Here is a 26,396-nt window from a genome sequence, read left to right on the forward strand (position 1 = left end):
CTCCGCGGGAAACCTGCTTCTCCCTCTCCCACTCCCCCTGCTTGTGTTCCCTCTCTCGCTGTGTCTCTCTCTATCAAATAAATAAATAAAATCTTAGGGGCGCCTGGGTGGCTCAGTTGGTTAAGCGATTGCCTTCAGCTCAGGTCATGATCCTAGAGTCCTGGGATCGAGTCCCACATCGGGCTCCCTGCTCAGCGGGGAGTCTGCTTCTCCCTCTGACCCTCCCCCTCTCGTGTGCTCTCTCTCTGTCTCAAATAAATAAATAAAATCTTTAAAAATAAATAAATAAAATAAAATAAAATCTTAAAAAAAGAAAGAAATGAAAGTATTAGTTCATATTAGCTCAACACTACTCCTCCCTGTTTTGACTCTCCCTAGTTTAAAATTTAAATGTACCCCTCCATTAAGTATATATACATATATATATTTTTTTTTTAAAGATTTTATCCATTTATTTGACAGAGAGAGACACAGCGAAGGAGGGAACACAAGCAGGGGGAGAAGGAGGGGAGAAGCAGGCCTCCCCGCGGAGCAGGGAGCCCGATGTGGGGCTCGATCCCAGGACCCTGGGATCACGACCCGAGCCGAAGGCAGACGCTTAACGACTGAGCCACCCAGGCGCCCCTATATATTTTTTTAAATAAGGCAATTAAGTATGGCACACTTGCTTAAGACACTCATCTTCTCAGTCCGGAAGACTACTATCAGGGAATTTCAAAGAAAAATCTTAAAAGAAGTATGAGTGAGTACTTGAGCTGCAAGGCGTGCACACAGTTTGCCACTAATCCTGCCAACTATAGAGAAAGCCATCCAGAGTACCAGGCATCCTCTTCCAAACCTAACAGCAGATTCCTCAAAAGCCTGCCACCAGGTACAAACTTCTGTACCACCTTTCATGCTGAAAAGGCACGTCTCCAAGAGTGTCAGAGGCCCTCTAAAACTGGTGAAGACGACCCCCAGGTGTTGGAAGAGAACAGGGCATTCCTCAGGTCAGCACCACACTCTCCATGTCTGTATCAGCCCCTCCAGGACTAGTACAATTCCTGATAGGGCATGACCCCTCCCTCATCACAAACCACCCTGCTTAAAACTACAACACCCACTCTGTCTCCCCTTCCTCTGCCTTATTTTTCCTGCTACCTATTACCACCGAATATACAGCTTATTTATTTTACTTACTGTCTTTTTCCCCCACCAGAAGGTACCCTCCCATCCAGGCAGCGTCTTTTAAGCATCTTACTATTAGTAGTATAGTCCCAGAGACTAGAACAGAGCTTAGCCCATAGAAGGAGCTCAATAAATATTTCTTAAAAAAATGCTACAATTCTTTTATTATCTTTAAATGTATACTACTGCCTATTATCAGGATTGCCCTGAGAAAACCACTTGTTTTCTGAACCTGTTTTTTTTTTATATATATAAATGAGCATAAATATAACATTATATGTTAGGCTTACAGATAGAGAAATGAGGGGCGCCTGGGTGGCTCAGTTGGTTAAGAGTCTGCCTTCGGCTCAGGTGGGATCGAGCCCTGCATCGGGCTCCCTGCTCAGCAGAGAGCCTGCTTCTCCCTCTCCCTCTGCCTGCAGCTCCCCCTGCTTGGGCGCTTGTGCGCGCGCTCCCTCTCTCTCTCTCTCTAATGAATAAATAAATCTTTAAAAAAAATTCTACAAATAGAAAAATGAACACAGACATAAACACAGATACACTGAATACATCCAACAGAAGCAGAAGTGTCGGAGTATAAATTTATAGCTGCTAAGTCTACGTGCAAAGCACCTGATTGCTTTACACAGGCTGTATCTTTTGATTTTCAAAATGACTTTAAAAGTAACCATTATTTTTCTTGTTTATAGATGAGGAAACCAGAGTTCCAAGAAGTTAACAGCCGGGCCCAAAGTCACATAGCTAAGACCTGGCACAGATGACATTCAAATGGGGCTTGTCTGACACAGTAATACTTTTACACCAGGCTGCCTCTCAGGTAGATATTAAAAGCCCAACTTAAGGGGCGCCTGGGTGGCTCAGTCATTAAGCATCTGCCTTCGGCTCGGGTCATGATCCCAGGGGATCCTGGGCTCCCTCCCCCACGCCCCCTGCTTGTGTTCCCTCTCTCGCTGTGTCTCTGTCAAAAAAAAAAAAAAAAAAGACCAACTTAATTAGGTTTCTAAGAGTGTGGCTAGGCCTAGAACTCAGCTTTAAATCACAAAAAAGAGAGCCCAGCAAATGAAAAAAAAAAAACTGTTTCAGAAATCAGAAATTAAGAGTCTGGGTGTAAGATTCCCTGCATCAGTGAGGACATTCGAAAGAAAACAGGCTTTGGGCTTAGATGCTGGTGCCTTGTGTATGTTCCTAGCTAAGTTACTCATTCTCTTAGAGCCTCAGTTCCAAAATCTGCGAGAGAAAAGAAAGGAAAAAAAGAAGCAGGGGGAGGTTGGATGAATTATTATCTACCAACAAGATTTGTTGTCATCTTTAACTAAAGTGAGATATTTGAAAGTGCGCAGAAGAGTACCTGACATACAATAGGTAGTAAATACACGTTATATTTAATGTCATATTTTACTCATTCCTTGAAGGGTAGGACAAATATAAAACAAACAAAAAAAAACAACTGGGAGAGGTTTCATGAGAACCTGGGAAAAATCTGATGAGATCTTAAAATTCTATGTCAGAAGAGCCCACGAAACACTAAATTCTGTCTCATATTTCTTTTTTTTTTTTTTTTTAAAGATTTTATTTATTTATTTGACAGAGAAAGACACAGCGAGAGAGGGAACACAAATGGGGAGTGGGAGAGGGAGAAGCAGACTCCCTGCCGAGCAGGGAGCCCGATGCGGGACTCGATCCAGGGACTCCAGGATCATGACCTGAGCCGAACGCAGTCGCTTAACCAATTGAGCCACCCAGGCGCCCCTGTCTCATATTTCATTCATCCATTGAGTAACTCCCAAATACCTCTTTACTTGATAGGTACTGAAGTAGGTACTATCAGCGTATGTAAGGCACAATCAGAACCATACGAATTTAAGACAAAATTCAATCATTTCATTCACTGAGCAAGTATCTAGTGAATGATTCCCAATACCATTAATTTACTAAAGATGTTTTAGAACCATCGGTAAATTCAAACTTTTCTTAAAGTTCTGCAAGAAAACTATAATTTATGCCATCATCCAAACTATAGCTAAGATTTAAAGGTATAAATCTTAACAAAAAATTTGAGAGAATGTTTGAGTTTTACTTCATTTTGTCAGAACAAATACTTTTCAGATACCATCTCATAATATAAAACAGTTTGTTTACATAATTGTTACTTAAATAGCATTTATACATTTTTAAGGCAAGGAAAGAAGTATTGATTAATCTCTCAAACTATCTTGAACATTATGAAGTTTACTAAAATACTCATTACCCACAAGTCGCAATAAATGAACCAGCAGAGCAGTTACATTAACAGACCAACACAGAAAGGGTTGGGTAAGACGTTACTCAGCAAATCAATATCATTACTTTTCCTTCTGAAAATATAGCAGGAGTTGGAGGGATATAAAGGAACCATACATTACTTTCAGTTTCTATAACTGTACCACATTTGTAATGAAATATAGTTTTGCATGTATCCTGAATGAAAGGCCAAGGAGGACAACCAATTTGCAAATATCGTGATAAAATCTAATTTATACCTTTTATTTTATTTTATTTATTTGACAGAGCGCACAAACAGGCGGAGCGACAGGCAGAGGGAGAGAAAGAAGCAGACTCCCTGCTGAGCAGGACCCTGGGATCATGATCTGAGTGAAAGGCAGATGCTTTAACTGGCTGAGCCACCCAGGCGCCCCTAATTTATACATTTGAAATTAATAAGGCATATGGGCGCCTGGGTGGCTCAGTTGGTTAAGCGACTGCCTTCGGCTCAGGTCATGATCCTGGAGTCCCAGGATCGAGTCCCACATCAGGCTCTCCGCTCAGTGGGGAGTCTGCTTCTCCCTCTGACCCTCTCCCCTCTCATGCTCTCTCTCAAATAAATAAATAAAATCTTTAAAAATAAATTAATTAATTAATTAATAAGGCATATTTAACAAAAAAATATTCCTTGCATTAACATTATGATTACTATGGATTTTTATGAAGGTAAAATATGGTTTCCTGTTACTTAATTCCAAAAGTTCCAATCCTTTCATAACCTAAAAAGGTTAAAAAAAAAAAATCCAAGAGAGGATGTGAGTTTCTTGCAAAAGTTATCAGTCTCATGTAGGATAAAATGATTTGTCACTAAAGCTACTTGGTAATGCTGTATTTAATGTGGCCCATATCATGAAATCTAAGAAATCTGGGTTTTATTTAGTTAATAAAGTAAGCAAATAACCAATGTTCTGATGAAGAGCTTTAAAAGTCATTAAATTATTCACACCAACACTCCCTAAAATTATGACAATAGTATAATTAAAATTTAAAAACTGTTAATTTATGGGCAGGAATGACTAGAGAAAAAGTGTCATCTCAGCAAAGTCTAAAGAATTGAAGAATCAAAATATGGACGGTCAGTGGCTCCCAGGTCTTAAATAGAACTAATTTTCAGAGGCCACAGAAAAGGGTGCCGATTGAAACAAACTTATTACTGAATCAATCTGCCAGGAATCCGGCAGGAAAGCTCTGGACAGGTGAGGTACTACAGTGTGGGAAACCTGGTCACTGCCCAGCAGGACCCAAATAAAAGTAAAAGGTTAAGGATTACCTTGAGGTTTCAAATGAAATATTCCTACTAGAAATAATTAACACCTTTAAGCCACTGTAAATAAGCACTCTCCTTCTTACAAACCAGCGACACTTTACTGCATTTTCTCCCAAACTGTGAGGATTGGTAAGAGAGCACCATTTCAAAATCTTTGTTTGGCCTCCAGTATTTTACAGTCTTGTCACTGAGCTGAATGAAAGGCCCAGCACAACCATGGTTTTAACTACTTAATGCATCATCACTACCTACTGGGGCAAGACTCAAACTCAACCAGGGAAGCACACGACTACAAGTAGGGTAATGGATTTCCTGCTGAATATCTCTCACCAACTGCCACTCCTTAAATAAGAATGAGAAAGGTAATTATTGCTCCTGTTAAGACAATAATTCCACGGACCAGCACAAAGATAGTGAATGCATTATTATCTTTCCAAATGTGTAAGAGACTAAACCTCCACAATCCCTAGTCACCCAAACCACCACCCTTAAGTCAGACAAGCTGCATTCTGAAACCTTCTTCCAACTAAACATAAGGTACTAATCTGCTATCACCATTCTCAAAAAAAAAAAAAAAAAATTAAAAGCTTTCATTTCCATTTAGCTGCCACTTAAGATTTATAAAAGGTTCGTTTTTCCTTTCGTTATCAACTCAAGTCCTCACAGAGCATACTTTCTTCATCACAGGTTGCCAATTTTTGGTACGTTAAAAATCCCATCAAGTTGCACTTCCATGATGTGACAATTAACTTTTAAAAATGACGGATAAAAGAGGTGGATGCATAAAGTCATTCTGCATTTTATTACTGCACCTATCTAATAAAGGAAAGCTCCTTTATAAAGGTCAGAGAATTTTCTTCTCTTTAATCAGAACTCTAAAAGACAGACGAACTTTGAAAATACATTAAATTGGATGGGCCAAGGAATGTGTAATAAGAGCCTTCTGTCAGTGCACTGCGGAAGTAAAGAAATGTCTCCATTATCTAGTCTTTTAATTTCATTTCCATTATGTTTATGATTTTTAAATCATGGTTTCATAAATAACTAGCATTTTATACTCAAGAACTGTATTTCTAGATTTCTAGATTTGATGTGACGTCTTAACATCTGATGTCTGAAGACATAATCTCCTCGGATATAACTGCCTGCCGGGTCTCCGTGTACAGCTAGGCAGGTTGTGCTCTACACAACCCTAGGGGGCGCCACTTACATCGGAGAGCACAGATCTATGTATTTATTAGGACAATTCCCTGCCAGAAGGCAGTAAAGTGTCTTGTCCTAAGAAAATCAATGTATTGTGACAATTTTCCAACATTGGGAACTGGAGTATCTCAAGAAAAGGGTGTCTTTTTTTTAACTTTCTAACACAAAGAAGCAAAAGAGGCTAGCAGCTTCTGGGACTACCTGACTCTTAGTCTCTGGAAGGTCAGGGTGAGAGGATGACCACTCCCCAAGGTGAACTCCCAGAAGCAGAGCTCTGATAAGGCCCACCAGGCCTCCCCACCTTAACTGCAGCGCAAAGGCTCATTTCTCCCAAACGAAACGTAAAAATACCAACCTTGAAAAGATCATCTAGGGTCCTAACTCACTAACGTTTGGTCCACATACGTTTGAGTGAATTCAGTCAGTTATAGGGTATGTGACCACTATGTTTCACTATAGCAGTTTCTTAACAAGGCCACCATGAGGCGTCCCAGGACACAAATCTGCTCAATCACTCACAACTAAATCTGTTAGGGTTTTACAAACTTCTTTCTCCTAATCAACATCTATAAGCAGTTTATACTCTCGTGGATAGAACAAAATCGAACAGCCCTAGAATAACTTTAAAGTTCCTTTTGCTTAAGACGAGGATGAGCTGCAATTAAGGCTGGGATGCTTCTTCCTCAGACCACACTGTAATAAACTTATGGCATTTGATAAACTCGCATGCCATTTAACAATGTGTTATTGTTTTGCAAATTCTTCCTCTGTTTTCAGGACACAGGGAGCTACGCCACAGCCATGCTGCAGTTTACTATCTGTTGGCTAACAAAATTATGTTATACTACTAAATAAATTAGAAGTCAACTAGCAAGATAATAAAATTATTTCAAAGTTAATGTGTACAATGCATTGCATATAGCTTTATGCTAACCATAAATAACATTTTAGTTCTTTGATCTTTTTTACCAGGTATAAACAACAACAAAGAAAAGCCAGATATTCCTGCCATGAAAGTGGTGCCATCAATTGATTAAACATATTTTCCACCTCATTTTTGTGCTAAACAGATTTCTACATAGCAAAACACCAAACCAGAGGTCTTACGTTTTGGTTCCAGCTCTGCCACTCAGATGACCTGGGTCCTAGTCTTTTATCTGCACCTTGCTTCCTTTGAATTTAAAATGATGGATCAGACTAGTCTAAGATCATTTTACCATATCCCTTTTGGAGCTAAAATTCTATTATTCCCTTTGGATGTAAGTTACCTGAATTCCAAAACTATTTTCTCTTCTAAGTGGTGGCACAAGGTTTATTTAAAAAAAAAAAAAAAAATTACAGGTATTTCATTTTTTAGAATACGATTTAATACTACTAACTTCTTAAGCTGTAGATATTTACCACTGCTTAGAATGACTCAAGAAACAGTTTTTAACAAGCAACTGTCTTTATGGCAATCTGTGTGACAGTGTAGGAACACAAATAGAGAAAAGGTACTTTTATCCTGAGCCAGAACCTCAGCATTACAATTCCACAGGAGTCAGGACAGCTACAGGGCGCTAGCCAGTGGCGCAGACGTCCTGCGCTCAGCGCAAGAGGCAGTGGGGCAGTGGACGGGAGTGAACAGGAGCGTGGCCTCCTTAGAAGCAGCTGGAATGGAATGTCAGCTCCACCACGTACCGGAAGAATGACCTTGGGCACGCTGCCTTGCCTCTCGGACTCAATTCCCTCATCTAAAATGGAGATGATAATTCTTTCCTCATAGGCTATTTCGAGGTAGAGAAGGACCACTACGTTCAGCGGCTTAACAACGGAGGGTGGGGAGGAATTCCACCTAATTATCCTCATGACTTTTATTTTCATACTCCATTTTAAACGAAAAGCCAAACTAAAGAGAAGAAAGTTCACAGCTTCTAACCCCTTCCCCTTTTTATATGCCTTCAATAAACACACGCTCTAGCTTTTCTTCAAAATGCAATTTTTTTTTTTTAAAGATTTTATTTATTTATTTGACAGAGAGAGAGAGACACAGCGAGAGAGGGAACACAAGCAGGGGGAGTGGGAGAGGGAGAAGCAGGCTTCCTGCAGAGCAGTGAGCCCGATGCGGGGCTCGATCCCAGGACCCCGGGATCATGACCTGAGTGAAAGGCAGACGACTGAGCCACCCAGGCGCCCCAAAATGCAATTCTTTAACAAACTTCTTCTTTAGCCATTAATACTACACCGAGTGCCAAAGTTAGTAAAAATATTCAAATGCAAATTATAAAAATTAAATGGAAGTCAAGGGAACCTACAGAAATAAATATTCTAAATAAACTGCTTTTGTGTCAGACTTTAAATCTTTTATTTTTTTAATTTATTTTTTAATTTTTATTTATTTATATTTTTAGACCTTAAATATTTTAAATAAAAATGTTCTGGAACTCCAAGGCAATCATCTTTTATCATTCTCCCATAGTAAAATAATTAGTAGGCCTCTTTACTCTTGGGGAACTTTGAGATAAGACCTAACAAATAAAACTTTCCTACTATGTAAAATACTAATTGAATAATTGATCCTGTAGTAATCTTTGAATAGAAAGATCTCTTTTATAGTTGGCAGCGGTGCTATGTTGAATTCTCCAACTGGCCTGTGAAACATTCCTTTTCTAGAGTGCCAAATTTAAATGCCTTTTAAAGTTTTCAAGAAAAAACCCTCAGCACTTACCTTAACTTCTTTGAAAACACCAGTTGATAATCAAATCAGAATACGAATGTGTTCCAGAAATGGGTGTAGCTCAGATATCTAGACATCAATTCATATTTTCCAATTAATTTTCATTATCATTTCAGAAATATGTCTCGCAGGAAAAAAAAAATGGCCCCGATACATAATCCAAATCTCACTTAAGAATCCTAATATACACTTCAAAGCAAATTCTTTGTCAGTGTGTGGTCCCTATGCATTTAATTTTCCATCGTAAGCTGTTAAAAAAGTTATGTCAAATGGACAGTCATTCTACGTGAACTGAGAACATTTGTTTAAATACACAGACTTAAGTACACCAGAAATTTAAGGCCCATTTCACTAATTAAACAACCATATTGCCTATACCACTGCTGTTCCATTTATTTACAGTAATTTATCAGGTTGAAAATATATAAAAGAAAAAAAAACAAATCTTAGTTCAAAGAAAACAAATTCCGCTCTGCACCCTGGGCAGGTCTCTGGAGCGGTCAGAATACTGGGTTCTGTTCTCAGGGGAGCCATTGCAAACTGAGTGTCCTGGGTCAAGCCACTTGACCCAGGCTGTTTCCTCATCTGCAAAATGGGAGTAAGGATACCCTCCTACCCACCTCACAGCATAGTTATAAAGAGCAAGTAAGATGTCAGTGAAATCATAGTGTAAACTCTAGACTGCAATAACAAATGCAAGACGTATTTCACGGTTACTGTGTCTTTAAGGGTAACAGCCCTGCAATAAAGAAAGATGTGATGACTTAATGAGGAAAAGGATGAGAGCAAAATATTTTTAACTCTTGAAGCCTTTATTTGGAGACCCAGCTACAAATGCAGGAGAGCTGTTTGAAGAAACTTTTATTCAGCTCTAGGAAGCTGGGGCAACTAAACCGTTTTTGTAAGGGCAAAGGGGAACTTCCGATGTTTACTGTAAGACATCAGAAATGGAAATTAGAGCATAGTAGTTTATTCATTGTGCATATGTAAAACTGCTTTAAGTAAACATGTCCCAAAGGAGATTAATCTCTAGAAGGACCAGGGGTACCTGCCTTGACCGGTGTGGCAGAGCCAAAGCCAAAGAAGGATGCCTTCACCCGGGCAGCTTCTAAAGGAAAGAGTTAATGCCACAGCTTCTTCTCAAGGAGGAAATGTTTGCTCTCCCCCCTCAGACAATGCTAAATGAAATGCATAACAGGTTTATGAACACAAAACTGGAATTCTACCACCTTTTAAAGAGAAAGTCTAAATAATAAAATTCCAAAAAGAAGAGAAAACGCGGGGCGCCTGGGTGACTCAAGTCGGTTAAGCATCAGCCTTCGGCTCAGGTCATGATCCCAGGGTCCTTGCTCAGCGGGGAGCCTGCATCTCCCTCTGCCTACCACTCCCCCTGCTTGTGCTATCTCTCTTGCTCTCTCTCTCTCTCAAATGAATAAATAAAATCTTAAAAAAAAAGGAGAGAGAAAACGCAAACTACCTTGTTTTATTTATTTGTACATGAATTCAGTACTAATTAGAATAGTATATTGGGGTGATCCATGACCTATCCCAGCTTCAGCGATGCGGGAAGAAGGAATACGATGATAGCATATGAGAAATAATTCGATCATAAACTCCATTTTCTTCATTGGTAATATGTCAATAACATGTTAAAAATGCCCTTTAACTAAACAACTAAATGTGATTTGGCAGTTGTGTTCAGTAGAGCACACCTCTGTGAAGCAACACTGCCAAGGCTTAAAACCATATCTGTGTATGAGGTAATCCCACAATCGCTGGCTTTGCTACAATCAGGACAGGATTCATTTACAGGCCTCTGATCTCGATGCTGACCCATTCCTGTCTGCGCGGAGCCTTCCATACCCAACACATAGATGGTATAAAACAGAGCAATTCAATAAAGATTCATCACTTAACCATACTGTGACCGAGGTGTCATGGGTACAAATATGAGTAAAATCCAGATTTTAATGCTAATGAAGGTCACAGTTTTTGCTTTAAGATCTGAGATCACCAAGGCCATTCCTCAGAGTTGTTCTTATTAACACTGCGACCCCTTCATGGGCTGCATCGTTCTGCCCACCTATAGCTTAGTCCATCTCCATGCTCGGTTGTGCTTTAAGGGACTCCTCCTGGAACTTAACCTTTTCATGCCAATGGATCTAGAGCCTTTGACAGCTTCCTCATGCTGAGCCACACACTGTCCACACCCGTACTCAGTCAACTAATATTTATTTAGTCCCTACCATGTGGCAAGCACTTTTAAAGGCACAGGAGATACAACAATGAATAGAAATTGTCTCTATTTTTACCAGATCCCTCATGCTGAGCTAGACTGTCCTCATCCCTACCAACCAGCCTAATTCTGCCTACTCATTCAACAGTATTTATTGAGCTCTACCACGGTCTAGGATCTGAGGATACAGAAGTGAGCAAAATCAAGAAGACCTTGATCTCACAGAACATAACCTAAATTTGGAGTGACACTGCCCCATTTTAACCCAGAGTCTCCAAAGTGGGGTTCTTGAACTCCAAAAGATGAGCAAGACAGAGTCCACTGGAGTAAGAAAATATTAGAATTTTTCTTTATGTTCAGTTTGTCTTGTTTTTTTATTTCTAAACTATATTTTTTAAATATGTAATATATGAATAGCCCAGTAGATATATAATTTATAGATAAATGTACACAGATCAAGAATACATGCTAAAATTCTTTTACTGAGGGGAATAACATTTTAAAGGTTCACAGGCCACTGGCTTGCCTGACGACACATTTGGAGTGAGCTGTTTGGCCCAGGTGGGATTTGCCTGGGCTGTCCATTAGGTTAATTTTCTCTCTGGTAGATTCAAATAAGAATTTTGCAAGGATGTCTAAATGTTAAGCTAAACAACCAAAGTTCGGGTCCTTCCCAATTTCCCCTCCCCGATCATCTCCTACTGCCCTATGCTCCCTCATGCCTGTGCGCCATGCACAGTGTAACAGCCTTACCTGCCATTCCACAGTCGGCATGCATTGCCATTACAAGACTAGAAACAACCTGAGGCCAGAGCCCTTATCTTTTTATTCTGCAAACCCCAGAATTCCTACATATTATGGGTACTCAATACATGTTGCATAAAGTAATGGCAATTCAATATATGGAACCCAGAACCGCCAAACAGATAAGGTAGAGAACGATTATTTGCTCTACTGAAGACTGCTTTTCTTCATAAAATGATCATTACTGTACTCCTTTAAGCACCCCCATGTGTATTTCACAATCATTGATTACTTAACAGAGGGACCTGGGGATAGTAGAACTTGTTCAATCCGTAAAATCAACAGCCACTGCTAATTGAAGATCAATTAGAAATACACACGATGCATTCTGAGATTACAATTTATCAATTAAAATAGTTTTGAAAAACTGATTAAGTCAAAACTTTTCAAGGAAAACAGCTTTAACAAAGTTCCAGTTATCCAAATTCTTAAGACCTATATATTAGACTTTAAGGCCATCTGGTTGTATTTGAAATAGATGTCAGGAATGACATTTACGGTCACATTTTAAAAACTTAAATAAAAGGAAATTCGCTTCCTAACAACTGATTCATGATCACAATTTCTAATGCAGTAAACTCATCACCGTATGTGAGATCAAGTCCTCGCACATGCCACTCTGGCCCCACCTGTGATCCCATTCCTTAAGACATTTCAAGCTATAAGAAACTTCTATATGGATTTGCAAGATTCACGCAGAGACTATACGTGAAAAATTATTAAAATAAAACAAAACCCTGGGTTGACAATGCATCTGAACATGTTCTCCGGGACGACAGCTGACCCCCGAACACAGGTTTGACCTGCACAGGTCCACTTATATATGGATTTTTTACAGTATAGGACTGTAAATATATTTCCTCTTCCAAATGATTTTCTTAGTTTTTCTTTTCTCTAGTTTACTTTAATATAAGAATACGGTATATAATACATATAACAAAACCTATTAATTGTTTATGTTATCTGGTCAACAGTAAGCTATTAGTAGGTTAAGTCTCGGGGGAGTAAAAAGTTATACTTGGATTTTCGTCTGCACCAGCATCAGTGCCACTAATGCCCATGTGGTTCAAGTGTCAACTATATATGGCACCAAATGAGATGACAACGCAAATCCACATAACAAAACTTACAAAGAAGTTCATTATTACCACGAGGACTGGTAAATAATGAGATCCAAAGAGCTGGACTTCCGTGATGCCAAACAGCCCAAAGATAGATAGAAAGACCCACAAGTTACTATTCTGTGTGTCTGTGTTCCTCTTTGCCGCTTTAATGTAAACATTAGGGTTATTACCAATGTTGTGAGTCTATGAAGAAATATTTTCCCAGATCAGCTCCTTCTTATGATTAGGCTTATGAATGCATTCTGTTTGTTATTAAAGCAGCCAGGTGTGGTATCTGGAACACTGTGCAGAATATTTCAGAAACAAAGGTTTAATCTAAACTGGGCTGATACCCTGATACAACCAGTCAAAAGAGAGCACCAATAAAAATGGATGAAAATCCATATGATTCTGGGTGCAATAAACACAAAAGTCATGATTAAGAAGTGATACTGAAGGTTTGATCAAGTCAAAGGGGACTCCAAAGACCAGACCCAGATCACTAAACATAAAAGGGGAACCCAAAAAAGCCAAACTAAGGGTACCCTCCAAGCCATGGCTTACTAAACCATGAGAGAAATTACAGTTGTAAACACAGGTTGAAAACACACTGGAAAACCAGACAACTGCTTGACAGAAAAACTGGGCATCATTTTTAATCTGTAATCTCTCATGGATAGAAAAGCACATTTTTATCTCTTTAGAGTCTCATTTTGTGTTTAATGCCTGGGCTAGAGATCTTATTAATATACTCCTAGACTAGTATGTTACTAGCATAAACTATAGTAGTTTACAGTATTTTTATTGCCATGTGTTTGGACTCCTAGTTTGGATGTCTAGTTCAAACCTACTCCATTTAAGGTGCTTTTAACATGATTTGGTATATGTGGAATCCTCAACCACTTCCTTTTACTTCAAAAGTGTTGTCATCATAGCCTGTGACGTTAACAGCAATAAATAAAAAAGGAAAAATAAAAGTCCAAAACACTCGACTGAAACTTAACTTTCTAATATAAATTGAAAGCTTTAACAAAAAAAAAAAGTCTTGGCCCTTTAAAAACAGACCAAAAGACAAAATCATGCACTAATATTTAAATAAAAGCCAAATAAAGCCTAGAAGCCTGATTTTTAAAATCCACTCTAGTGCTTGGACCAAATTAGTTTCACAAGCTCAAAGACAATTAGGACAAACACTGTAACAGCAAGAAACTCCCCCTGTATTTCAACGTCCAGCTCCTATGTTGGAATTTGCCAGTTTTTTAGGGTATTTACTCCAGTACTACTGTATGCTATGGTGTTAGAACGATTAGCACAGAATAACTTAATGATATTTACATCTACTGGACTTTTCCAGCCAAGAGACCACATCTGCTTTAAGGACCAGGGCTATTACACATTCATCTTTATATCCTCAAAGTTTAAGTCAGCATCAACACACCATGGGCACTGGATCCATGAACACTGAATTAAACTGATACTCGGTTTGGCTACCTGAATCTCACCAACACTTAACCAAATTATTTAATATGTAAAATGTTCTTTGAACATGACCTAAGAAAGCAAGTAGAAAGAAAGGTGTCAAATGCCATAAAACCAACCTACTTGAATGAAAACAGTATAGAAGTAGCTGATGGGAGAAGGGGGGGGTGAAAAACAAGAAATGGAAGCCAACACCTTTGATAAAGTATCATTCCGCCTAAACAATTCAAGAGCACGTTCTCTTTTTTTTTTTAATTTTATTTATTTATTTGCGAGAGAGAATGAGATAGAGAGAACATGAGAGGGGGGGAGGGTCAGAGGGAGAAGCAGACTCCCTGCTGAGCAGGGAGCCCGATGCGGGACTCGATCCCAGGACTCCAGGATCATGACCTGAGCCGAAGGCAGTCGCTTAACCAACTGAGCCACCCAGGCGCCCCAAGAGCACGTTCTTAATAAAATTATCATACACAAAAATTACCTTGACAAAATAAATAACCATCCTCTTCACATGTTTCGTGGATCAGGGAAAAAGAAAAGCCATTGGGCGCCTGGGTGGCTCAGATGGTTAAGCGTCTGCCTTCGGCTCAGGTCATGATCCCAGGGTCCTGGGATCGAGTCCCGCATCGGGCTCCCTGCTCCTTGGGAGCCTGCTTCTCCCTCTGCCTCTCTCTCTCTCTCTCTGTCTCTCATGAATAAATAAATAAAATCTTTAAAAAAAAAAAAAGAAAGAAAGAAAAAGAAAAGCCATTAAAAAACAACAAAGAATGACAAACTTTGTATCTTCTATAGGTGAATTAGGCTCTGATTTTGCTGAATTTGCAAAGATAAAAATTTAATTTCAGATAAATAGGGCTCTTAGTACAAAAAAAGTAACAAGTTACTTTGTATTTCCTAAATGATTTGCTACTTGTATACAAATGTGTAATTTATAAAATCTCTTCTTAATCACAGTAGAAATGTTTCTTAGGTAAAAATAAATCAAAACTACCCATAAGCCACTTCAAAAAATGATAACTTTTGACTAATCCTATATCTAATTCATGTTTGATCATCAGATACTCTGAAATGAAGTCTATGAATCTGCTTAATTTTTCTACTCATATTGAACTTATTTTCAATGCAATTGTCAGAAAACTATTTTATAACACTATCCATGTTATATTGGTAAATTCCTTTAGTAAAATATATTCACCAATTAAGTATTAAAAAGTACTGGAGTGTCACACCAGTAAGGATGGCTATTATCCAAAAGACATGAAATAACAAGTATTGGTGAGGATGCGGAGAAAAAGGAACCCTCATACGCTGTTGGTGGGAATGTAAATTGGTGCAGCCACTGTGGAGAACAGTATGAAGGTTCCTAAAAAAAATTAAAAATAGAAGTACCATATGACCCAGTAATTCCACTATTGGGTATTTACCTAAAGAAAATGAAAACAGTAATTCAAGAAGATATACGCACCCCTAAGTTTATTGCAGCATTATTTACAATAGCCAAGATATGGAAGCAACCCAAGTGTCCACTGTCAGATGAAGGGATAAAGAAGATGTCACACACACCCCCACCCCCACTGCTGCCACCGCCACTGAATATTGGCCATGAAAAAGAATTTGCAACAACATGGCTGGACCGAGAAGGTATTATGCTAAGTGAAATAAGTCAGATAGAGAAAGAGAAATACCATATGATTTTACTTACATGTGGAATTTAAAAAACAAAACAAACAAACAAATGAAAAACCAGACTCTTAAATACAGAGAACTTGGCGGGTGCCAGATGAGAGGGGAATGGGAAAATGGGCTAAAAAGGTAAAGGAGATTAACAGGTAAAAACTTCCAGTTATAAGTAAGTCACCAAGATGAAAAGTACAGCATAGGAAATATAGTCAATAATACTGTAATAACATTGTACAGTGACCAGTGACATATGGTGACTACACTTATTGTGATGAGCACTGAGTAATGCATAGAATTGTCAAATCACTATGTTGTACATCTGAAACTAATACAACATCATATGTCAACTATACTTCAAAAACAAAAAAAAGTATGTAAGGTATCTATAGATATATACTGTCCATAAATTTGCTTAAAAAAAAAAAAAAAAGTACCAGAGTAAAAACATCATAGAATATTCAGCCTGAAAAACTCAACTCCTGGGGGTGCCTGGGTGAAAGGTCGGTTAAGTGTCTGCCTTCCGCTCAGGTCAGGATTCCGAGGTCCTGGGATGAAGCCCCACTGGGCTCCCTGCTCAGCAGGGAGTCTGCTTCTACCTCTGCCCCTCCACCTGCTCTTGCTCTCTCTCTCACACTCTCTCTCTCTCAATAAAATCTTTAAAAAAAAAAGAAAGAAAAACTCAACAAATGATTTCTACTGATGTACCAGAGCAATTAGTAAACAGTAAAAACAATAACTGCTGTTATTAGACATTTTTATAGCAGATACACCACCTAGAAAGAAAGTTCACTAAATGTCAATTTATAAACTAAGTTTGGGGCTGGTTTAGTCTTTGACTGCAACCTCGCTGATGAGAATCGACAACAGGGCCCAGTTCAGAGACTTTCTCGTCTACCTCCCTTAAGATGAGAGAGAGTAGGGTTCCAACCCTATCACTTCAAAATGAAGATTTCTCTTTTGGTAGAAAGAAAAATTGGGAGGAATTCTTGGCTGAAAGCTCCCCACACTTCTCAGTTCTAACCTCTTGGAATGTGGCCCTAAAGGCTGGTAAATACAGAAAAAGCCCAGGAGACTGGGGCACTGCAGACAGGCCTCCTGAGCCTGGCACAGTCTCTTGCTACTTGTGTGACCTCAGACAAGTTACTTGACACTTAGTTTCTTCGTCACTAAAATAGAGTTACATCAGAAAATTGTTGTGAAAAAGAAAGTAGTAAAAATCAAACTTATGCTTCCTAAGGATGCCCTCAGTCCAAATTATCTTTTCCCCTTCCTCCCAAAGTAAAATAGTATGTGGGAAACTCTTCTAAAATCTGCTTTCAACTTTCCCTTAAATATAAATGAACCTGTGTAGTCATCCTGTCACCCTAAAACACAAAACTGACTGGAGAAGTTTACTTTGCCTCACACAGCCTTGTTAAAGGCTCCTCATAATCCCTCCCTAACTGACACTTACATGTAGGGAACTGTGTAAGTCTCAAACTTGTGTATTAACAACTTTATTATATGGCTAGTGATAATTACTAAAATAACTCAAAACTATAAAAGAAATCTTTAAAATCAAATAATGGTAAAAAAGAAAATTCAATGGTAAAAAAAGAGAATACAATAAAAGGCTGAGATAAAAAAAAAAATAGACAAATAGACCTCAGGGAGGACAGAAAAAAGGAGAGGAGAGTCCACTATCTTGAAAGCTAAGCAGGGTTGGGCCTGGTTAGTACTTGGATGGGAGAAAGGAAGAGAAGGAAGGGGAGAGAAGAAAGAAAGAGTAGGAAAGAGAAGAAGGGAGAGGGGACCAGAAAGAAAAAAATATGTAACTTCAGTAACTCAAAAGATAATCAGAATTTGACAGCTGGATGTAGAGAATTAGTTTCTCATTTTGTTCCATGCTCTCCCATGTTCCCTTTGCAGTCAATGAGAACTCCTCACTTGGCTGAGTTTTCAGAGGTACACCAAAAGCTGAAAAAAACTCAGCATATTTTTAAGATTAAAAGAATCAGCATTGTTAATAAGACTCCCTCTGAATTACTCAATCTGTGGCCTTCCTACACCAAAGGATATAGTTGTATCAGTAAGTAATTAAAGAAGAAAAACTTTCTTTAGCCATTAACCATTTCAGTCTATACCAAATGAAGACTGATTTAAGTCTTACCATAACAATAGATCAGATACAGCTATTAAGTTTATTCCTAGTGTGTCATATGTACTCTTCCTCACATCACACTTTATGTTTTTCTATAGTGGTTTTATAGGAAATTAAATGTATGGCTCCTGGCTGGCTCAGTTTGTAGAGCATGTGACTCTTGATCTTGGGGTTGTGAGTTCGAACCCCCATGTTGGGCATAAAGATTACTTTAAAAAAAAATCATTTCATTATCATTGAAAATAAAGGTATCGGGCGCCTGGGTGGCTCAGTTGGTTAAGCAACTGCCTTCGGCTCAGGTCAGGATCCTGTAGTCCCGGGATCGAGTCCCGCATCGGGCTCCCTGCTCAGCAGGGAGTCTGCTTCTCCCTCTGACCCTCCCCCCTCTCATGCTCTCTCTATCTCATTCTCTCTCTCAAATAAATAAAATCTTTAAAAAAAAAAAAAAAAGAAAAGAAAGGTATCTAGAACCTCTATGAAACAATACAACCCAAAAACATTCTCACCTTAGAGTAAACTAAATTTGCAGAAAACACTTTCTATTTTTACTTTTCTGATAGAAAGAAATGTGCAAGTGGCAATAAAGGAAATGTAACCCCTTCACGAAACTCTCCTAACAGTAAACCATAATTAAAGTAGCTGAAATTTTGTTCACCATTATATGAGAAACGTCCAACCTGGTAGAAGTTTCAAGTACAGATTTCAATGTGTGTGTTTGTTTAATAAACTAACCACAGGGGTGCCTGGGTGGCTCAGTCAGTTAAGCATCTGCCTTTGGCTCAGGTCATGACCTCAGGGTCCTGGGAAGGCTTCCTGCTCAGTGGGGAGTCTGCTCCTCCCTCTCCCTCTGCCCCTCACCCCACTCGTGCTCTCTCTCTCTCACTCCCTCTCTCAAATACATAAATAAAATCTTTAAAAAAAACAAAACAAAACAACTGCAGCAAAAACAAAAAAGGATCCCAATGTCAAAATGGTATAGGAGGTTCAAGTAACGGGGATGGGGTGGGCTGTGTTGTGTGTGTGTTTAATCCTTCCTTATCTAGGAGCCTTTCACTGCCCGACTCAGGAGGTACAAATGTTAGCTACCATTTTGCTTACCTGACTTTATTAATCTCTGATGCCTTCCACCTTCATAACTGAAGCCACGGGGTTTCAAAAGACAGTCTGACTGAGTTAATATGTAACATTAAGATATCTTGTTAGGATATCTTATGTGATTCACCAGCTTGCAATGAACTCAACATATTCAGATGATCAGTGATCAAAATCAGCAAAAGGATACTCACTGAGTTAAATGGGTAGGAATACCAGACAATTTCGCTGTGTGGACTAAGAAAGTTAATACAACAGGATCACAGTCCCTTATCTGAAATGCTTAGGTCCAGGTATGCTTCAGATTTTTGTGAGTCTTAAAGGTCAGAAGGAGCATACAGCATATATTACGTAACATTCCTAACTAGATCTAGGATAGTACCTCATAGCCAAATATATTACTATCTCTACAGCAAAATATGTGAATATTCTTTCTAAGTGGGCTTTAAAACTACTTTAAACAAGCCCATGACAGTCAGGTTCTGCCACCAAATGAGCTTTGATGTTAGACTTTTGGAGGAAAAAAAAAAAACAACAACTTAGTTTTTCAGAGATTTTTTAGATAAAGGGTTGGGAATGTATATCCAATACCATTATACATCAAAGTATAAAGACATTTTCAAAATATATAGAGCTTATTAATTTACTGGAGATGAAAAAGTAAGGTAAATTAAAATTTAGCAAAGTAATAAAAAGATTTGTTCCTGGCAGATAGAACCTTAAAAATTAGGAAACACGGGGCGCCTGAGTGGCTAAGTCTGTTAAGCGTCTGCCTTCGGCTCAGGTCATGATATTGAGGTACTGGGAGAGCCCCACATTCAGTCCCAGGTCTGGCTCCCTGCTCAGCAGGAAGTCTGCTTCTCCCTCTCCCTCTGTCCCTCCCAACACCCACTCCCAGCTCCTACACACTCGATTGCATGTGCACGGGCTCTCTCTCTCTAATAAATAAATAAAATCTTTTAAAAAAGAAAAAAAATTAGGAAACCCAAGTTACCTAATTTTAATTTATTCAAATAAATTAAATAAATGTTGCGACTACTTAAAAATAAATGTCTGTTAGAGGCAATGAGTATTTGAGTAAGACAGGAATGTCTGAGAACACTGATACTTATAGTCTTTTGTACTTCCTTTGCATTTGACCACATGTTGCATTTTCCCTAGCTTTTGGTTTTCACATTGTTTGAGATTTCAGGGATTTGCTGTATTTCCCATTCATCTTCTCCTTAGTTTGCCCCTCTTTTTTATTTAAGTGGCTATTCTGTGCAACGTAATTTGTTACGCACTCCGGATGTAACGCTTCTCAATCTCCATGCCTTGACACAATAATAAGTTTTAACTGGTTGTGAGGAATGCCCAAGTAATTAGTTATGAACAAAATACCACAGTTTATAAAGCATTTTACATGTTTGTATATGGATGTATTCAAAATTTTCATAACAACAGCATCACTCTCACTTATATTCTGATTTATTTTCTTGATAGGGAAAGTGGCTTTATCACACTGTGAACTACCTATAAACCCACCACATAATTCATCTATGTCTATAAACAGGGAAATTATAATGCCCTGTGTGTAAACATCAGTCGCATGTGTCTTAGCAGAAGAAAGTTTGAGAACGGATGCTCTAAGACATTCCAAGATGGACCAAAGTCACCGAGAAGAATGCCCAGTGCCAACAACTAACCACTTTGAAATATGAAAAGACTTATTCTCCTGTCCCATGCTCTCTTTTTAGAGAAGTACGGAAATCATTCCCCAAATCTGAAGGGACACCATACTTAACTATGACATGCCTCAGTTATTTGTCACTTTTATCCTTTTATCTCTTACCCTGGTTATTCTTACTATTTCCTTTGTCAGTAATAAAGTGCTTACCTAACATCTCACACCCCGGTAAAAATGCACCAGTGTTTCATGATACCAGCATTGAGAATTCTAGTTGGCACCAGAACAACATGGAACTGTGCAAGTCTCCTTACACATGGATATTTACAGTACTCTACTGAAATGTATTTTCTCTTCCTTATGATTTTCCCAATAACATTTTCTTTTCTCTAGCTTACTTTATTGTAATATAGTTTATAATACATTTAACACACAAAATATGTGACTGTTTACGTTATCAGTAAGGCTTCCAGTCTAAAGTAGATTATTAGTAGTTAAGTTCTTGGGGAGTCAGAAGTTGTACGCAGATTTTTGCCTGCATGGGGCAGGGAGGAGTTGGCACCCCAACCCTTGTGTTGTTCAAGCGTCAAATGCACCTTAGAGGAAACAAAAATTAAAGGGCACAGGGTGGCAGAGCATGCAACTCTTGATCTTGGGATCATGAGTGCAAACCCCACCATGGGGGCAGAGTTTCCTAAAAAAAAAAAAAGTTTAAAAAAAATTAAAGCTTTGAAAAACTTCCAACTTAGTGGGACTTGGGATGAGGTGAGACAGAACTAGAAGAACATATATATGGAGTGCTGACTGTGGATAAGGGTCATTAGACATCGCTGTCTTGTGTAATTCTCATTCTGAAATATGAATATATGAATTCATATGAATTCATATGAATTCGTAAATATGAATACGCCTTTCTGCACATAATGAAGGAAGTTTATTTTGAAGTGACATGCTTCAAGTCCCTCAGTCAGTAAGCAAGAGGGGCAACGGTAGCGAAGTCCAGGCATCTCTGACTTCCAAGCCTCTGTTCCTCATACTACACCTGCTACTCTCAACAGAGGGTGACAAGGGCTCTTGTCATACTGAGGTACTGCCAACATGCTGACGGAAATACAGCCACTGAATGTTGAAGCTGGAAGAGACCCTGGCTAAGAACTTGAATCCCACATTCAGTGCAGGACTCCTATTCACTCTTTAGCCATCCGTCCCGTACACCAGAGTTTCTCAAAGTGTGTCAGAGTACCTTGCACCTGCTTCAGAACCACTGAAGCACTACTTAAATTGCAGATTCCCAGGCCCCACCTCAGTCACACTGAATCAGCTTATCTGGATATGGGACCTGGGGACCTCCACTTTTTTTTTTTAAGATTTTATTTTTAAGTAATCTCTACGCCCAACGTGGGGCTCAAACCTACAACCCTGAGATCAAGAGTCGCATGCTTCACTGACTGCGCCAGCCAGGCGCCCCTGGGAGCCTCCATTTCTAACAAGTCCTCCAGGTTGGTGTTTTTCAAACTGTTAAGTCCTAAGACCAATTTAACGAATAACACTGTGTTTTTTTAATAAAATAGTTTGGAACACATTAGATTTATAAAGATCAGATACGAATAGAAATAGCAGAGGGTACTACTCTTAGTACCGTTTCAGCAAAACTTTTGTTTCAGTTTTTATATATGGATCGGGATATAAAAGGCATTTCTTACCATACATCTTAGTCAAAAACATTTAATACAGCTGCTTTAAACAATTTTTGTCCTCATTCTTATTTCTCCTTTGAAGTAAGTTATCGATATTTTATGTAATTATTCCCTTTACAAAAAACCCAACATTCAATGTCCATTTTCAGATCTCAGTTATTCTATCCCAGGAACTTCCGTTTTATCCCCTGATCTCTTCACCTGAGCGCCATGTTTAACTATTGGTTTCATTACCCAATCAATATTTTACAGTATTTATTTTCCTAAGATTTCAGAAAATCCAACTCATTCTTATTTTTCACTTTGTACTTTATACAACCGCCTCATGAGCTATAGTTATTTCACTATCTAGATCCTTGAGTTGACTCACATATCTTAACTTATTAAGTTTATATTTTGGTAGGTGTGTCAATGCTTCATGGTCTATATTCAATACTTTAAGTCTTTCATTCCCGGGGCACCTGGGTGGCTCAGTCGTTAAGCGTCTCCCTTCGACTCAGGTCATGATCCCAGGGTCCTGGGATGGAGCCCCACAAGGGCTCCCTGCTCAGCAGGAAGACTGCTTCTCCCTCTCCCACTCCCCCTGCTTGTGTTCCCTCTCTTGCTGTGTCTCTCTCTGTCAAATAAATAAATAAAATCTTTAAAAAAAAAAAAAGTCTTCCATTCCCTCAGTCTTTCATCTCTTCTGTATTTATATATACTTTTAGATGGAATTCACTACTGGCTTGCCTGCTTTTGCATTTCCATTGTGTAACTGGTACTTATTCCAGTTCTCATCTTTTTCTTTAAAAGAAAAAAAGATGAAAACAATCCCCATTAATACATGGGGATTATCTGCATGTATCTTTACAGTTTTAAAGTGATGTCTTGGCATTTCAAGAAACTGTAATTGCCTTCTAAGGGATAATATGAACATATATGAATGTTGAGAGAAGATATACTCAAAAAGTGCTTTCCTCAGGTATAACTTATATAGAAATCTCTATAATTCAACAGTCTGTGATGACTGCCCTTGAGGTAGTACAAACCCACTGACTGAGTTAGTCACAGAATCTTCTAGCTGGAAGACCCTCATTCAATCTTTAGCCTTAGTCCTTACTACCTTCAGAGCAGTGTTTCTCAAAGTATAGCCTGAGGACCACCTGTATCCAATTTACCTAGGGCATGTAATAAAAACCAAGCAGTGAAATTACAATATTTTTATAATTCGGGTATGTTTTCATTTCATAGTGAGAGGAAGGAAGTTGACTAAAAATATAAAGAAGATATCACTCAGACCTATTTTAAAAGGTGCCCTCGGTGAAATGCTAAAAAAATGAGGTGGACTTCAAACTACAAGTTCAAGAAAAGTATCTCTTTCTTAAGTTAAGCACTGCTTAAGATTAAGTCTTAAAATCCAGGTATCCCACACTGGTGGTGATGCAGTATGCCATAATTAATTGCCTAAATTTAGTAAACTTAGAACCTTTAAATATCACAATTTTAAACATTTCTGTACTTTTATAAGACACTAATAATTTCAAGGACTTCCTTTAATACAGCATAAACAGCCAGGCCATTTTCAAAAAGTTTTTTTTAGTAGGGTTGATCTGTGAAGTCTTTATTACTTCTATTAAAGATTTCTAATGTAAAAGTAGTTGATATTCCTGGTTAAGATACAGGTAAAATGTGGCCCTTCTCCCTGCTCAGCGGGAAGCCTGCTTCTCCCTCTCCCACTCCCCCTGCTTGTGTTCCTTCTTTCGCTGTGTCTCTCTTTGTCAAATAAATAAACACAACCTTAAAAAAAAAAAAAATGTGGCCCTTGCTTTATCCATGCCCTATGAAATGTAGGAAAACATAAACTTTTAATATTTTGGCTGATGATGATTAATTAGAAATTATGTTTGTCATTTTACTGAGAAATATAACATTATACTTTAGTTGCTGAGTCAGATTTTCATGAATTGTGCCACATTATGAGACTGTTCCTTCTTTTTAACTACATACAAAAAGCCTTATCAACTACATAGTCACTTACAGCATAAGCAAACCATAATTACGTGTTCATCCTAGCTTCCACCCAAAGCTGTGTTCTTAATTCAATGTCTAAACAAATCTCCTCTGTTTCAATGGATTAAGTATAAAGATCAGATCTATAAGGTAAGAGGTGGCATACACTTTTGAAGTTGTAGAGCAGAGCTATATGCATGTTTAAGGCAGAGCTATCTCACAAACTCCTAAACCCAGAACTATTTTTTTTAGATACAAAGATCAAGATGAATTAAAAAAAAAAAAAAAAGGAAGGTGTCAAAATTGCAAATTTTTGTAAATATCAAAGTCTCTAGCGGAAGATTCTTTCTAAACCGGCCACAGTAGCTCCACAAGTTGTAGCACTAAGTAAGAAAGAACATATATTAACCTCCTCTTTTCAACAGCTAGCATTAAATGTGAAATGCAAATTAAGACTTCAGTTTCAGAACTTAATAGAGATATGCAGAATAATAAAATGGGAAGTTTGGAAACTCTTGGCAATATAGAAGCAAAACCTCTATCTAAATTCTTATTTTGATAATTAAGCTTCAAATCAAATAAATATGTTTTAGATGCAAATAACTGGCAATTCATTGTCAGGGTGACTTCTTTTAGATCACTACTACAAGTTTTACACTACAAAAACTACTCTGACTTCAAAGACCAAGACTGTTCTTGAAAATATTGTTTTAATGAAGCAGTTGTTTGATATCTCAAAGAAATGCAAGAGCTCATCAGATCGCTTTTATTCTGGAAATTACTGATTCCCATTTTAAATTGTGAATTGGTCAAATATATTTCCATGGGGAAAGAACTAACATTAAAAGTTTGCTCTAGTGAACAAAATAATGTGCCTCACATGCATAAATGTGGTGTTCTTTAGTAAATCAGGAATGCATTTTGAATACTCTTGCCATATGTTCAAAAATGAAAAACTTCTCTTGCAAACAACCTTAAAAAAAAATCAAAAACAATGAAATCCACATATTTTGGTGTGCACTAAATTCATCTTACAGAACCATCTCATTCTGACCGTTCCAATCAGACTGTTATGTCTGTGACATATTAAGAGGTTCTCTTAACTATCTAAAATAATGTGATATTTACTTTCCATTAAAAGATGTTGGACACAGAACTTATAATCACCTAAGGTTCTCGGCAATGTCAAAGTATGTTTTGCTACTATATGGAAACTACCAGAAAGACCTGGTCCTCAATTCCTCTCAATACTAAGACAACCTTTTAGTAACATAACATCCCAGCAAGTCAGGCAACAGACCAGGTAAGATTTCTTTCCTTTTTGTTTTATGGAAAACTGAGTTCAAGTCTATTTCCCTTTTTTTTTTTTTTTTTTTTTTAAGATTTCACCTATTTATTTGACAGAGAGAGAGAGCAGGAACACAAGCAGGGGGAGTGGGAGAGGGAGAAGCAGGCTTCCTGCAGAGCAAGGAGCCCAACACGGGGCTCGATCCCAGGACCCTCAGATTATGACCTGAGCTGAAGGCAGACACTTAACTAATGAGCCACCCAGGCACCCCTCAAGTCTATTTTCATTCACAAAATACAAACTCCATCTTCACTATGGTAATATTCTCGAGTACCACAACTGATATACACATTTAGTACAAGTAGTTTTCTTAACTTATCAACAACTTGGAATATCTGAGGTGTTCTTTACAATGGAAGGGGGCAAACTGCAAGCTGGTTTTCTGCAATTGGGGCTCACCCTGCTACTTTCAAAAGTTCTATCAACTCTCACCTAGACCGTTACTTCTCAAGAACTAACTTTTCAGGCACTTGCTGTCCCACACCTTATTTCACCAATTTTTCCATTTGGG

The 26,396-nt window shown here is 38.3% G+C and overlaps 1 protein-coding gene across 8 annotated transcripts in view; it reads right to left on the bottom strand.

Annotated features, from left to right (window-relative positions):
* BBX (BBX high mobility group box domain containing) overlaps window positions 1-26,396 on the bottom strand; it is a 273,335-nt gene that overhangs the window by 242,854 nt on the left and 4,085 nt on the right. The window lies entirely within an intron of this gene.

Source organism: Leptonychotes weddellii, chromosome 1 (genome assembly GCF_054177405.1).
Source record: "Leptonychotes weddellii isolate Sample4059 chromosome 1, ASM5417740v2, whole genome shotgun sequence".
NCBI lineage: Eukaryota > Metazoa > Chordata > Mammalia > Carnivora > Phocidae > Leptonychotes > Leptonychotes weddellii.